At 39.9% G+C, this 13,486-nt stretch overlaps 1 pseudogene; it reads left to right on the top strand.

The window, feature by feature from the left end:
* The first annotated feature begins 11,274 nt into the window (after positions 1–11,274).
* Positions 11,275–12,063, top strand: LOC107498322 (annotated as a pseudogene).
* Positions 12,064–13,486: the final 1,423 nt, after the last annotated feature.

The following is a 13,486-nucleotide window of genomic DNA, read 5'->3' as shown; positions in this document are numbered from 1 at the left end:
TGGAGTCGGGGCTGCTACAAGGGCTTCCCAGCTGTCAGGCTGCGTCCCACGGGCTATGGTTTTAATTAGAGATTAATTTCTTTGCCTTTTTTTTTTTTTGTATCAGGAAAGTCACACTTTTGACAGTGAAATAAAAATAACCCCATCCCAATCTTATGAACTTTGGGAAAAAGAAAAGTTAAAGAAGTAGGTACTAAGGAAGGTACTAAGGAAATTCATATATGTATTCATTTATTTAACAGATACTTATATTGGAAGTTTCCATGGCATGGAGGTCCTAATGGAGTCAAAAACTTCTGGATTCAGATAACTAGAGAAAGGAAACTACAACAGTGGAAGATGGTGATTATTACTGAAGTGAGGTCGTGAATGGGGTGTGGTTGTTGGTAGCAATAAGATCCAGGGAAGTGTCTCCTAGCACTTTTTTCTGTCATGGTGCATATGATAATCTGTGATGTCCATGGGAGTGGGTGGCTGAGCCCAAGTGAGGAATGGGACCTGAGAGGCCAAGGTGATGAATAGTACACACAGTTATATAAATCACCATGGATTATGATAGGATTTGTATAAGACAGAGGAAGGAATAGGACTACAGGAAGAACAAAAATCTTCAAGAGAGCTGCAGATAACAGCAGAAAGGAAGACGGGTATCTAATTGTATTAGTTGGCTAGGGCTGCCATGACAGATACCATGGGCTTGGTGGTTTAAACAACAGACATTTATTTTTTCACAGTTCATGAGGCTAAACATCTGAGGTCAAGGTTTTAGCAGAGTTCATTTCTTCTGAAGGCTCTCTCCTTGGCTTGCAGATGATTGTCTTTTCCCTTTGTCTTCACCTGGTCTTTCCCGTGTGTGTGTGTGTGTGTGCGTGTGTGTGTGTGTGTGTGTGTGTGTGAGAGAGAGAGAGAGAGAGAGAGAGAGAGACACCACTCATGTGGATTAGTGCCCATCCCAATTACCTCATTTTAACCTTAATCACCTCTTTAAAGAGCCTGTCTTCAAAAACATTCACTTTCTGAAGTACTGGAGGTAAGGATTTCAGTATAAGAATTTGTGAGCGGCTGAGACAGAATATTGTCCATAACACTGATGATATAAGCTTTGAAGCTGGAGAGGAAGTTTGGGCAAAAGGGAGTAGGAATTGTATGACAGGGGCAACAAAGAGTTGTGAGGGCACTGATTCTACTTCCAGACCCACTGTTGTCAAGGCCACTGCCAAGAAAAGGCAACAGGGGACGCTGTATTCTCGGGGACATGAAAAGGTGAAGGGAGATTCGGAGAAGAGGATGAAACTCTAAGGGAATTTGTGGCTGGGGATATGGCAGCATACCTCATGCTTTACGAATTTAAATCCCTATTTCTCTCGTAGACCCCAAATTCCTCCAGGAGTCAGGATATCATGCACGTGTTTGTGGACAGTCCTTTCATGTGCTCTCCTACCCCAGATCATTTGGGAGGCTCCTCTTTCCCAGGGTTCCTTGAGAGTAGTAGTTCCTATCATCTCAATGGTGGCGCCCTCTGTGAATACGCTATTATCTCCACTTTCCGCAACCAGCAAGGTGTTCAAGTGGTGTTGTTTTTCCTTTTGTCCACAGTGAGCCTGAATCATACTGGGTTCCTTAAAGGGATGGGAGGTGTGCTCATCCACTACTGGAATGTGCTCATGCCCTGGACCCTTGCTCCTTTGTTCTCATGATCTCCTTGTGAAAACAACACCTTCCTCCATCTTTGGCCTGAGTAGCCCTTCATTCATCTCAGATGGTGTCTCTGGACCCAGACTGGATAACAAAAGTGGTTGGGTCTCTTTTAGATAAACACCAAGGCCTATGGGAAAATTAAATCATAGAAACTGAGATCCCTTGGTCCTGAAAAACCAGTTCATTAAACATGCCCAGTTGTATGTGATCCCTAGTAGCAGATGGTACTTAGCTGGTTCCCTGCTAAATCTTTTCCACCATTCAGGTCTTAGTAAAAAACTACCTCTTCTGGGACAGGTCTTTCCTGACCGCCCTGTTTAAAGACGTCTCCTCACTTCCCCTCCACAATCAATCTCCACCATATGAACCCACTTTATTACCCTCCTGCAACCATCATTATCTGGAATTATTTTGCATCTTTCTTCTTAATGTTCTTATGGCCCTCACCCCATTAGAATAGTTCTATGTGTCTTATCCACTGTACTTAAAACAATGCCTACACTATGTATTTTCTCAACAAATGTTTGCTCAATGAATAGATTAATGAATTAATGCATACGAGAGCTGCATTGGCATCGCCTCTAGTTTTATCCTTCGGTATTTTTAATTTAAAAATTTTGTCTTCTTACACCTGAATTGAGTCTAGTTTAATTTTATTGAAAACTACTTTTATATATGAAAAGTTGGTCTTGATAGAGTGCAAATATATTCTGGCACTGATCTTATGTACTAATAGTACACAAAAATTAGTAAGCCCTGAGGTTTTGCATTTTTTCTGTTCCTATCCTTTCCATTCCTCTTTCTAAACTATATATCAAACAATTTTTGTCTGTCCCCTCAGACAGTAGCCGGAGGGGGTCTGGAAATATTTTTGCATTGCCATTCCTGATATTCCAGTGCCCAGAGGTAAATGGAACCTTATATGCTACACAAGAGCATTGGAACCCCATCAGTGACTGCCCTTCCCGTGTGACCCAGCTGGGGCTCGAGTGGGGTGTGGGCTGTGGCGCTAACTCTGATGTCTCAGCTGGTAGGCTGGGGATCTTACCATTGCCATTTCATTCTAATCCATGTACCAGGTTTCTGAGTATTGACTCTTTGCTTGCTGTGCTCTGCTTCCAATTGCAAATCCACCTTGTTTCACATGAGTAGTTGACAGATAGCATTGCAGACAACTCCCAGTGCCTCATTTCATCCTAATTCCTCAATTCAAACTCCTTCAACAATGAGGATGGCTAAGACTGGGCATGAGTTTACCCTTCAGACTTTCGACTTCCTTAAATGCTTTTCTTCTTTTTCAGGGGGCTAGTTCTCCCTTGATAAATTTCTCAATTTCACCTCCTTCCCGCCTTCAGTGCTATCTGGGCTTTTCTTTCAAAATTTCATGTCTTTGTAAGTGTTCCTAGCATATTTTCCTACTTAGGCATTATTCCAGCTGCAAATTCATCCAGCCATCTCCTATAGAAACAGATGTTCATAAAAATCAAATGCAGAGAGATACCAAAGATAGAATACATTAAAAGATTTTAAACTCACAGCTTACTTTCAGAAGATTGGCCTTAATAGAATGTTAAGCTTCCATTGAGTATTCAAATAACTAGAGTAAAACTCAATATTATGCAGACATTTATCATAAAGAATACCAACCATCAAATTAAGTCTCTGAATAATAAGAGCTGCATACTATAATACACTGTAGTGACATGATTAAATTATGGCCATTCAATCTGTTTCTGACACTAACATAAAAATGAGCTTTTCCTATGCAGTGAAAAACTGAATAATTTATTTTGGTTGTTGATAGGGAAAGTCAGTATTTGTCTTCATGGATCTTTATTAAATATTAACAAATTTTGAAAATTATTATTGCCAGTTGTAGCAAAGAAACACTCTAAGATAAAGATGGGAAAAACCTATATCCAGGTTGGAGTTAATATAACAGGACACAGATGGTGACTTGCCCAGAAGTCAACATAGTCATTCTTTCTATGGAAGCACCATTTGGAGAAAGACCAAGAAGGTAGTCCTTAAAGTTAGAGGCCTAGTCAAGGAGCACACTTGCTTCGGACACTGTATGCCCACGAGAGCACCTTCGGGTAGATATTTCATGGTAACAAGCATACTCCTTATTCTCAAGAATGATTAAAATCATACTGAAATGAATATATCATTGTGGGAATATCAAATACTTAAACCAAATTGAATATATAAACCATGTATTTAAAAATATTTTTGAAAACTGATTTGCCTAAATATTTTTTAAATTAGGACATCTTTGGAATCACTAAACCACTTTAAGACATCTAAAATGATAAAATATGTGCTCGTTGTCCACCGTGGGCTCTGTCCATGGGATAAAATGTCTCTTCTTTCTGCTCTATTGCCTGCTAGTGATTTGTGATTTAATTTCCTTCAAGAGAAATACATGAAAGGTAATATGAAACAGTGACATATTGGAGTTAGGATAGTTGAATGTTTTGATTTTGGCTTCCACTGTAATTTTAAGTAATTGAACCAAGAGCCATCTCTTATAATAGTATATACACCAGGAAATGTACAGCTTGACAAAGATCAAGAAATTTCATCTCTTATGTCTGTTCATAGGAGGTTATTTATAAGGAATAGGGTAAAATAAAATTCTCATGTCCCCAAACTTTTGTCTCCAGTAGCCAACGAAGGGGCCTGCGATGCAGTCAACCATTGGGCTTGCGATGCTTTTTCTGGGTGTCGAATCCATAGGGCCAGTAGCACAATGAGATGAATTGGCACCATAGTCTAACCTAGAGACACAGGTGTCCATAAGCACCTACAATTCAGAAATCTCATCTTGTACTTTCTGCTATTGCTTATAATACCTAACACCATAAGTGCACAGTATACTCAATATTGAAAAAATACAATTATGAAACTCTTCACAGTCTTTACAGTTATAAAGACACTCAGATGGTGGCAGTGGTCTAAAAGAGAACATATTACAGATTGTGAGAAAGAACAAAAGGGCTCTCCGCATTAGACAAAGTTTATTTATTCATTTGTTCATTTGTTGAGCACATGATAATGTGTTCTCAAACAGCAGATATGCAAATACATAGTTGCGATGCAAGCGCCATAGACTCTACCCTACCTGCAGTCTTGTGGGGGGCTGATAGTCTAGTGGTACCCATGCGAAGGCCTGCATCAGATGTTAAAACATCAAAATGCTTCTTTACTGGTCGATAGTCACTGTCACAGGTCCTTCAAATGACCCTTCACTACTTTGGCTTCCCTCACCTTTTCTTGGGATCATTTGTGGCTAATCTGGGTACAGCAATTAAGATTTGACATCTGGCACAGTTCAGGGTCTCTCTGAGTCCCTCTCCCCCAGCCACCACCCCAGCACAACTGCCATTATGTGTTTTGATTGGTTGGTGCCAAACCGATCATAATTATTTTAAATATTACCCTAGTACACCTGGTGGAAAAGCAGTTGTTCTCAAACTTTAATACTCTTTAAACAGATGTGACTGAGCCCATCCTAGAACTCTCAAATTCAACACCCAAGGGGGACCTGTAGGCAAGTTAATAACAAGTGTGCTAGAGGAACAGCCAAAGGGTACTGCCTATTATTTAGAAAGAAATGTACCAGTTAAATAAAAAAACTCTTGTCCAAGCTAAGGAAGAAACTCTAAGCCAGTGGGTCTTAGTCTTGGCCACACACTGGAGTTGCCTGCACATGAAAAAAGACTCCGCCCCTCCCCCCATAAAAACCTCCCACAAAAGCTGACATAAGAGTCTTGCTGCAGAGATTCTGATTTAATTGGTCTGAAGTATGGCCTGGGTTCTCTGCTTTTTTTTTTTTTTAATGCTTCCAAGGGAATTTTAATGTGCAGCCAAGGTTGAGAACCACTGCCTTAAGGAGAGAATAAAACAAGGTAGACCATCTAGCCTTGGCAATAAATATAAAAGTCTTGGAAATTAAAACAAAAGATATTGATAACATAGTGTGTGTGTGCGTGTGTGTGTGCGCGTGTGTGTGTGTGTGCGTGTGTGTGTGCACGTATGTGTGTGTTTGAAAGAGGAGGCCAAAGACCACTAGGAACATGCTTATTGAACAAGCTGGGTTATTATTTGTTTGAGCGAGGGAGAACGTATGCTGCAGGAAGTCATGCCGGGTCTCAGTAGAAAAACCCTCGAAGGATTTAGGGGAGGGTCTAAGAAACAGTGTTCACTCCAGATCAGATGCTGTCCGAAAATAGGGGCAAATTTATGATTGGGTATCCATAAATCTTCCATGGAGAGGGCAGACAAGTAAAGAAGTAGCAGTCACTCATTTTGTCTAAGAGAAGGGGTGTTTGATATTTTGTGGTTAACACAGTGACCTTGACTTTATCTGTGCTGAGACAAAATTATGAAGCAGACTTGTTCGTCTCACTTGTCATGGTCTCAGAGTAACCTGTTGGATGTTGGTGTTCTATGAGATTGTAAATGTCTAACAGAATAACGTGGCTTAGCTACGCATACAAGATCACCGTCTGGATGTCAGGGCTGTTTTTCTTCTTTTTCCTTTCTCAGGAGTCTGCATGCTCTTAATGCCTAGAATCTTAGTTCTTTCTAAAACTAGGACATTGCCAGAATCCAGGTGTGTTGGGCTAATACAGTGCCCATTTCTAGGTTGCTGCTTTTACTGAGAGTGAGGGCGGTGGCGGTGGCAGTTCCCTAATCACTGAGTGTCACTGAAGATGGGATCATGTCCCAAAACCTTGAAATCTGACTTCACATACCTCGGTTTCTCCTTATCAACTTTGAGCCAATGTTGAGCCAAAATGTATCTCTTTGGAACTCTCCTAACTTTGTCCTGTTTTTGTCTGAGTCCTTCCACTTTATTTTTGATTACATGGTTGCTGAATGAATAAATCGTCTGCTATATCCGAGAAAGGGAGTTATAAACCAATGTGGACTATATAAAAGAGGACTAAGAAAGGGGTGTGGGGCGGAGATGAAAGAAGGTAATTAAGAAAATATAGTTCATGGTACATAAAATTTCAATGAAGAATGGGAAATCAAGGAGTATCATAGACCTTTAAAGTTACCTAATAATTCTAATGTAACTTCCTGCCCAAAGCAAAAATTTCCTCTGACTCGCTGACATATCCACTCAATTACCCAGAAATGTTGGATGTCCACATCATCACATCATAAGGGATATTAAATCGAAAAACTGTAATAAAAAGAACGTATGTAATAGGAAGAAATTAAAGCAATATTAGAATGAGTCCCTGCAAAGAGGAAAGATACACAGATTTTTTCATTATTGAAGAAACTCTGAAATGCAAAGAAAAGGCCAGATGACTCAGTCAAGGTCACCTGGGGCCTCAGGGCAGAATGGGGGAGCGGATTATTTTCACACTCTGTTTACCAGACCATGCCTTCTCACTCGCAGTCTACCTGCAGGCCAAAGTCATCCTATAGCACAGTTAGCACCCTGCTTAGCAAGATGCTGGAAGACAGAAGAATCACCATTTCAGGGGGAAGATTTATAGCTGTACTTAATGAATCTGAGTAGTTTTTTTGTCTGTACATAAATTTCTTTAGTATGGAGCAACAGAATTAAGTCTTAATAGCCACCTCGCAAATGTTGACTGTTTTTATGCTTTGTTAGTGACAAGTCTAGCTAAGGAAGGAAATAGAATATTTATGAACTGCCATAAAAAAAAAATCTCTGCATGATTCACATTCAGACTACAGTGCAATAAAGGTGATTTTATGTATTATTCAAGGAAACTGTTTGGAGAACTGGCTACTGTGGTGATTCTGAGAATTACCTATATAAATAAAGTCAAATGGGATGGATGACCATTTATATAGGAAAAGTCATTTTAGGTTTTGGAGACTAGCCGAGATGTACTATAATGGAGATTATCACTTGCTTATTTTTTTTTTTGAAAAAAAAAAAAAAAAGCCATAGTACAGTACAACAGAATAGCACAGGTCAATAGTTGGATTCAGAGCCAGAGGAACATTTACACACACACACGCACACACACATACACACACATAACCTAAAGGCTCTACAACATGGTCTTAATTATGATCTTTATAGAGATTTAAAAGAGGCTAAAGGTAACTACTTTTATAATACAAAAGATTAGAACTATAACTGTTAAGGTCATACCCACTCTGTCATTCTATGGGGTTGAAACCAAATTACAATTGAATCACAACTTTTCTACTTGATTTATTAGATGTTAATGATACACTTCATCTAACACAGGTATTTGCTATACTTTTTCTCAAATTACATTCTGTCTTCCTTGAAATAATGATGGCATTTTTAAAGAAGTCATTAGATTAACTCAAATAACAAACTTTCGGTGACAAGTGGATGGATATTTGGGGCCCAAGAGAATAAACAATGGCAAGTATGACTTGCTTTCTCTGTAAGCATAGCTTAAAGGCGTGTTTTTCTGCAGAGCGCCCTCCAGCCCTCCACCTCCTCCACTGAGTCACCCCGCCCACTACTTGTTCATGCCGGCCTCTGCACCGCTGCCCAGAATGTTCTTCTGACAATCCCCAACCCCGTCATGCCAGGCCTCCTTTTACTGCTCTCTCATACTCTTCCAGGACAATTATAGGATAAAGAGAAGAGCATCAAATTTATTGATGCACCATTACATCTCCAGGCAAGCTGTGGCCATGGAGTTCCTGTGAGTAATTTGGCATCTCACTTCTATAAATGCCATGTGTGTGACTAATATGCGTTCTTAAGACACGTCCAGGGCAAAGCCGCCCTCATCGGTGGTATGATCTATGCTTTGTTTGCAAACTCGGGTCTTGTTGCGGCCTGCAGATCCCTATTGGGCATCTCCTCTAACTTTCAAACCTCTTCCAAAACAAGCTTTGCCCTGTTGGGAGGGCCTGTTTGTTTCATCTCAGGGACTGCCATCCCACTGAGCCTTTCTTCTCACCAGCTGGTTTCGACTGTGGCAGAAAAGTTGTTCACATAGCAGATGGTCTTGATGCTTCTGAAAACCAGAAACATTTTTGCCATTTCTACCCCCATGCTCTTAGCTACTGTTTCTTCTTCAAGTGGTCTGACTCACTTTTAGTGAACCTGTATATCTGATGATTTTCCTTAAATACCAGAACAAAAACCGTATAGCACATAGATACCCTTGTAGAATACAGACAGAGGCAGATTAGGGCTCTTTTATAGAAAACCTAGAAGCTGAGGTAACTTTTGTTTGGCATGATGAATTGGAATGAGCAAATAGGTAGATTTTAAATATTTAAGATGTGAAGTAGCAGGCAGTGAGTCATGACTAATGGATTGTGCTAGAAGAAATAGAGTCTAATATTCATGGTGTTCAAAATGTTTTTAAAAGGTAATATACCATTGAGTAATGTTTATTCTTATTGAATACGAGAAAACTTGAGAGAAGGGTGAGTATAATTGGATTAGAGAATATTCTCCAGCAGTGACACCACAGCCAAGCCAAACAAGGGTGTCACAGCAATTCAGTGATCTTGGGACACAACCCAGCCATTCTGAAAATGTAAAGCAGACTGATTTACTCTTCTTTGCCTGCACCATGCAGGCAGGCGGCAATGCGAACAGTCTCTTAAACTCACTAAATAATGGTGTAAAAACCTCTGCTTCACGTAGGCCGTATAAGCACAATTTTGGAAAACATTCATTCTGGAAAAGCCTGCACAGATGGGCAAGAAACATGAGTAACAGTGGCTCCACAGGTTCAAGGAGCTTCTTACAAATCAGCTTTTCTCTCTTGGCCTGTAGGACTTACAGACTGAGAGTATTCTTCACAGTTCCAAGAGTTTACTTGATACAAGTCCTTCCTTCTCATGGTAGCAGTAATGATCACAATAGCAGTGAAGTATTTAGCCAATTGACTCCTTTGAATGCCAAAAACAAAATCCTAAAGATAGGATGAGAACATAGAGCCAGATGGACAGAGGGAGTATGTAGAGAGGAGGGGAGGAATTTGCGAAGGCGAAGTAGGATATCCCAGGTTGGGCAAGATGAATGCGGAAAATCGATTTGAGTGCGAGGCAGATGGGGGCCCGATGGAAAGAAGGTACACACACTGAACAACAGAGCGGAGGGCACTAGCTTCACGGGTCATTGTGAGGACCTAGGGGCGGGGGCCATGGGGCAAGTGATCTAATTTCCAATCCTGTCTGCCCTGCCGATAACATTAATATCGTCTCCAAAATAATGCACTGCTTGAATTAAAAGATTCCTTTCATAATGAAAAAGAGCTTATTTAACAGAGAATATTCTGGTGACCATATTGTCAATATGGCTTACTATCTCCAAGCACAGAAGAGCTTGTATAATTAATGAACTTGGATAATGTTAAAAATATTTAACAGCTAAATGAAATGGCCGCCACATATGGAGAACAGAAAGTCATGGAGCGAGAGCATTTGCCGGATCGTGGGGAGGTCAGGGGGACCCAGAGGTGGTGGAAACTGTGGTAGGGGAGAAAGTTTGGGGATAATTCTAATGGTACCCAAGGATTTCATTATTTTAATAACCAGTAATGCCAGCTATATACAAGTCCTAAAGACAACCAACATTCTTATAAGTGACATAGTGAAATAGATTTGTCTGTAACACATTAGGAGTTCATTTCAGAAGCAGTAATAAAGTTTATAGAGCCAAGGAAAGACCCCATAACCAAGACCCTTCTCAGTCCTTTCTCAAACCGTACCTGTTAATCAAATGAAACAACAAAAACGGGACCCTCCCACACCCTTTCTCTTTCATAATAGACAGGAACTTTGACAAAAAAGTGTAAAGATTCAGTAGAGTTTATAAACAGGCCAAATTAAACACAGGAACATTAAAACACAGGTCAAGTCGATGTGGTCCTTCCAGATTTGCCTTGAAATTCTTAGTGTTCCCTAGTAAGTACATACTCAGAGCAGATGTTGAGCACAGTTAGGGATGCGGTAATGGCCTGGTGGTCCAGCTTATTACTGAGAACTGCAGAGCCCGTGATGTATTTGAGCATGGTGCTAATTCCTAGAGTGTGTTTGGGTTCCATTGCATTTTTGAAACATTTGCTAAACATGTACAAACATACTCTATATGTAATGACCTTGAAAATGGATATTTAATTGGCTGTTTAGTGACTGCATGACTTGGGTCTTTTTTTCTCAAATAGTAGATGGTCAAAACTTCAGGAAAATATTCTCCACACAAACTCATGTAGGATTACACTCATATGTCATGTCTGTGAGTCTTGAATATTTATTATTACTCTTTTTAAATATGAAATGCATTTATCCATCTACTTCCTACCTACTACAAATATTTTTCTTTTTAAGGCAAAGAGTAATCCTAGCTTATAAAAAGGATAAAAAATTATGCTATATTAGTTTTAAAAATGGCTTTAGACCAAGATCTCAGTACAAAAAAAAAAAATGATTTCATGTATTTTCACAAATAATTTTTTTTCTGTATTTAAAATGAAATATGTGACTAAATATTCTACATATGAAAAATATGTATGGAGAAGTTGGGTCAAGATCAAAATACCATTGTAGTAGCCTTTTTCTATGCCCAGCACAGCCATGGCTTGTGGTCCTAAGAAGCATCTGAAATGAGTAGCAGCTCCCAAGCATTGGATGCAGGATAAACTGATAGGTGTGTTTACAACTCGTCCATCTACCAGTCCTCACAAGCCGAGAGAATGTCTCCCTCTCATTGTTTTCCTAAGAAACAGACTGAAGTATGCCTTAATAGGGGGTGAAGATTAGAAGATCAGAATGCAGTGGTTTATCAAGATTGATGGCCAGGTCTGGTCCGATATGACCTACCTGGCTGGTTTTATGGATGTCATCAGCATTGACAAGACTGGAGAGAAATTCCGTCTGGTCTATGACACCAAAGGGTGCTTTGCTGTTCATCGGATTACACCTGAGGAGGCCAAGTACAAGTTGTGTAAAGTGAGAAGGATCTTTGTGGGAATGAAAAGAATCCCTCATCTGGTGACTCACAATGCTCACGCCATCCACTACTCCAATCCTCTCATCAAAGTGAACACCATTCAGATTGATTTGGAGACTTGTAAAATTACTGATTTCATCAAGTTTAACACTGGTAACACGCATATGGCGACTGAAGGTGCTAACTTGGGAAGAACTGGTGTCATCACCAACAGAGAGAGACACCCTGACTCTTTTGATGTGGTTCATGGGAAAGATGTTAATGGCAACAGCTTTGCCACCCAGCTCTCTGACATTTTCATTATTGGCAAAGGCAACAAACTGTGGATTTCTTTTTCCGGTGACAAGGGTATCCGCCTCACTGTCGCCGAAGAGAAAGACAGGAGAATAGCAGCTAAACAGAACAGCGGGTGAAATGATTTCTAGAGTTCTCGTCTTTTAGAGATGCACACCAAAGGATATACAGAAAAAATGAGACGCAATCTCAAACTTGCTTTAGAATAATCTATGTGTGAGGAAGATCCATGAGACAAGACCCACCATGTACCGATAATGTGGAAACTGGGAGAATTGCTACACAGGCTTCTGTCTTTTTTTTAACATTTTAAATAATAAACTTACAAAGAAAGAAACAGAAATAACATTGTGGTAAATCGTGCCAATTAGTGGTAGATTCCAATATTAGAAAAAATTGTTTTCCAGGCTTTCTATGGTTTTATTCAACAGACATCCTACTTGAGTTCTAAATTTATTTCTCAAAGTAGCTAAACTCCTGGGAGAGAAATTATACTGTAAGATAAGAGTTTGTAAGGAAACACACACAGATATACTCTCACAAGTCACAATGAATGCAATCCCACTACACACCTACTGCTCAGTAGTCTCCTAGAGTTTCAGAGGAGATGGCTAAAAATGTAGAATTACAGTGATTCTTTCAAATTTATAGTGACTAATTAATAAACATTTCCTGAAGTAGGGTTCTAACTTTCATCTTTCATGAACCTATATTTTTAGCCTACTTCGGTATTCCAGATATCCCTTTACACTCTTCTTGAATGTCACCCCAAACTCTTTGATTCTGTTTTGCCGCAGACTATTTAAGACATGCGATTGTATTTGTTCTACTTCTGCTTCTTTCTTGTTCTACTTCAAGGTAGAACTCAAGCTTTGGAATTGCTTGCTGCATGGATATTAGCCTGGCAGAAAACATAAGCAATCTTAAATACAAAACTTCTGTTTTGTTTAGAAAAGTCTCAGCTGTTTAGAAGAGATGGAGTCCCAGAGTTGACGAGGAATGGGTGGGATGCAGGGGGAGGAGGGGTGAGTGAGGATTTGCAAGGAGGGAAGAGCTAAGTCAGAAAGGAAAGGGGAGAAAGAACCATTTGTGGGTATGAATTCTGCATTGCGGCAGCACAAGGAAGAGTGAGGAGTTCTCAAAAGGACCGGTTCTGTTTTTCCAGACTCACCCAAATCCCTACGCCCTAAGTGTCAACCATGGGCTGAGATATAAGATGCAAAGAGACCAAAATAAGCGTATTCAGAGTAGGGTGAAAATTGAAGGCTCTTGGAAGAACTTTCCTAAAGACTATAGTGTTGTTTTATCTTTATCTTTGCCTTATCAGAGCCTTATCCATGAGTGTGCCTCTATGTGTGCACGAACATACAGGAGGGGTTGGATATTAGAGGATGCAATCAAGCAGAGTGAGAATCCCAATGGGATGAGTCACAGTTGAACTAAGTTGATTTAAGAAAATAAAGATGTGTTATTTCTTCCACTTAGTATGGACTAAATTCACCTCAACCACAGATGACCATTACAAATTATACATAAAGAACC

Source organism: Rousettus aegyptiacus, unplaced genomic scaffold (genome assembly GCF_014176215.1).
Source record: "Rousettus aegyptiacus isolate mRouAeg1 unplaced genomic scaffold, mRouAeg1.p scaffold_m13_p_4, whole genome shotgun sequence".
NCBI lineage: Eukaryota > Metazoa > Chordata > Mammalia > Chiroptera > Pteropodidae > Rousettus > Rousettus aegyptiacus.
The sequence above is the reverse complement of the archived record's forward strand: the minus strand, read 5'-3'. Positions and strand labels throughout refer to the sequence as shown.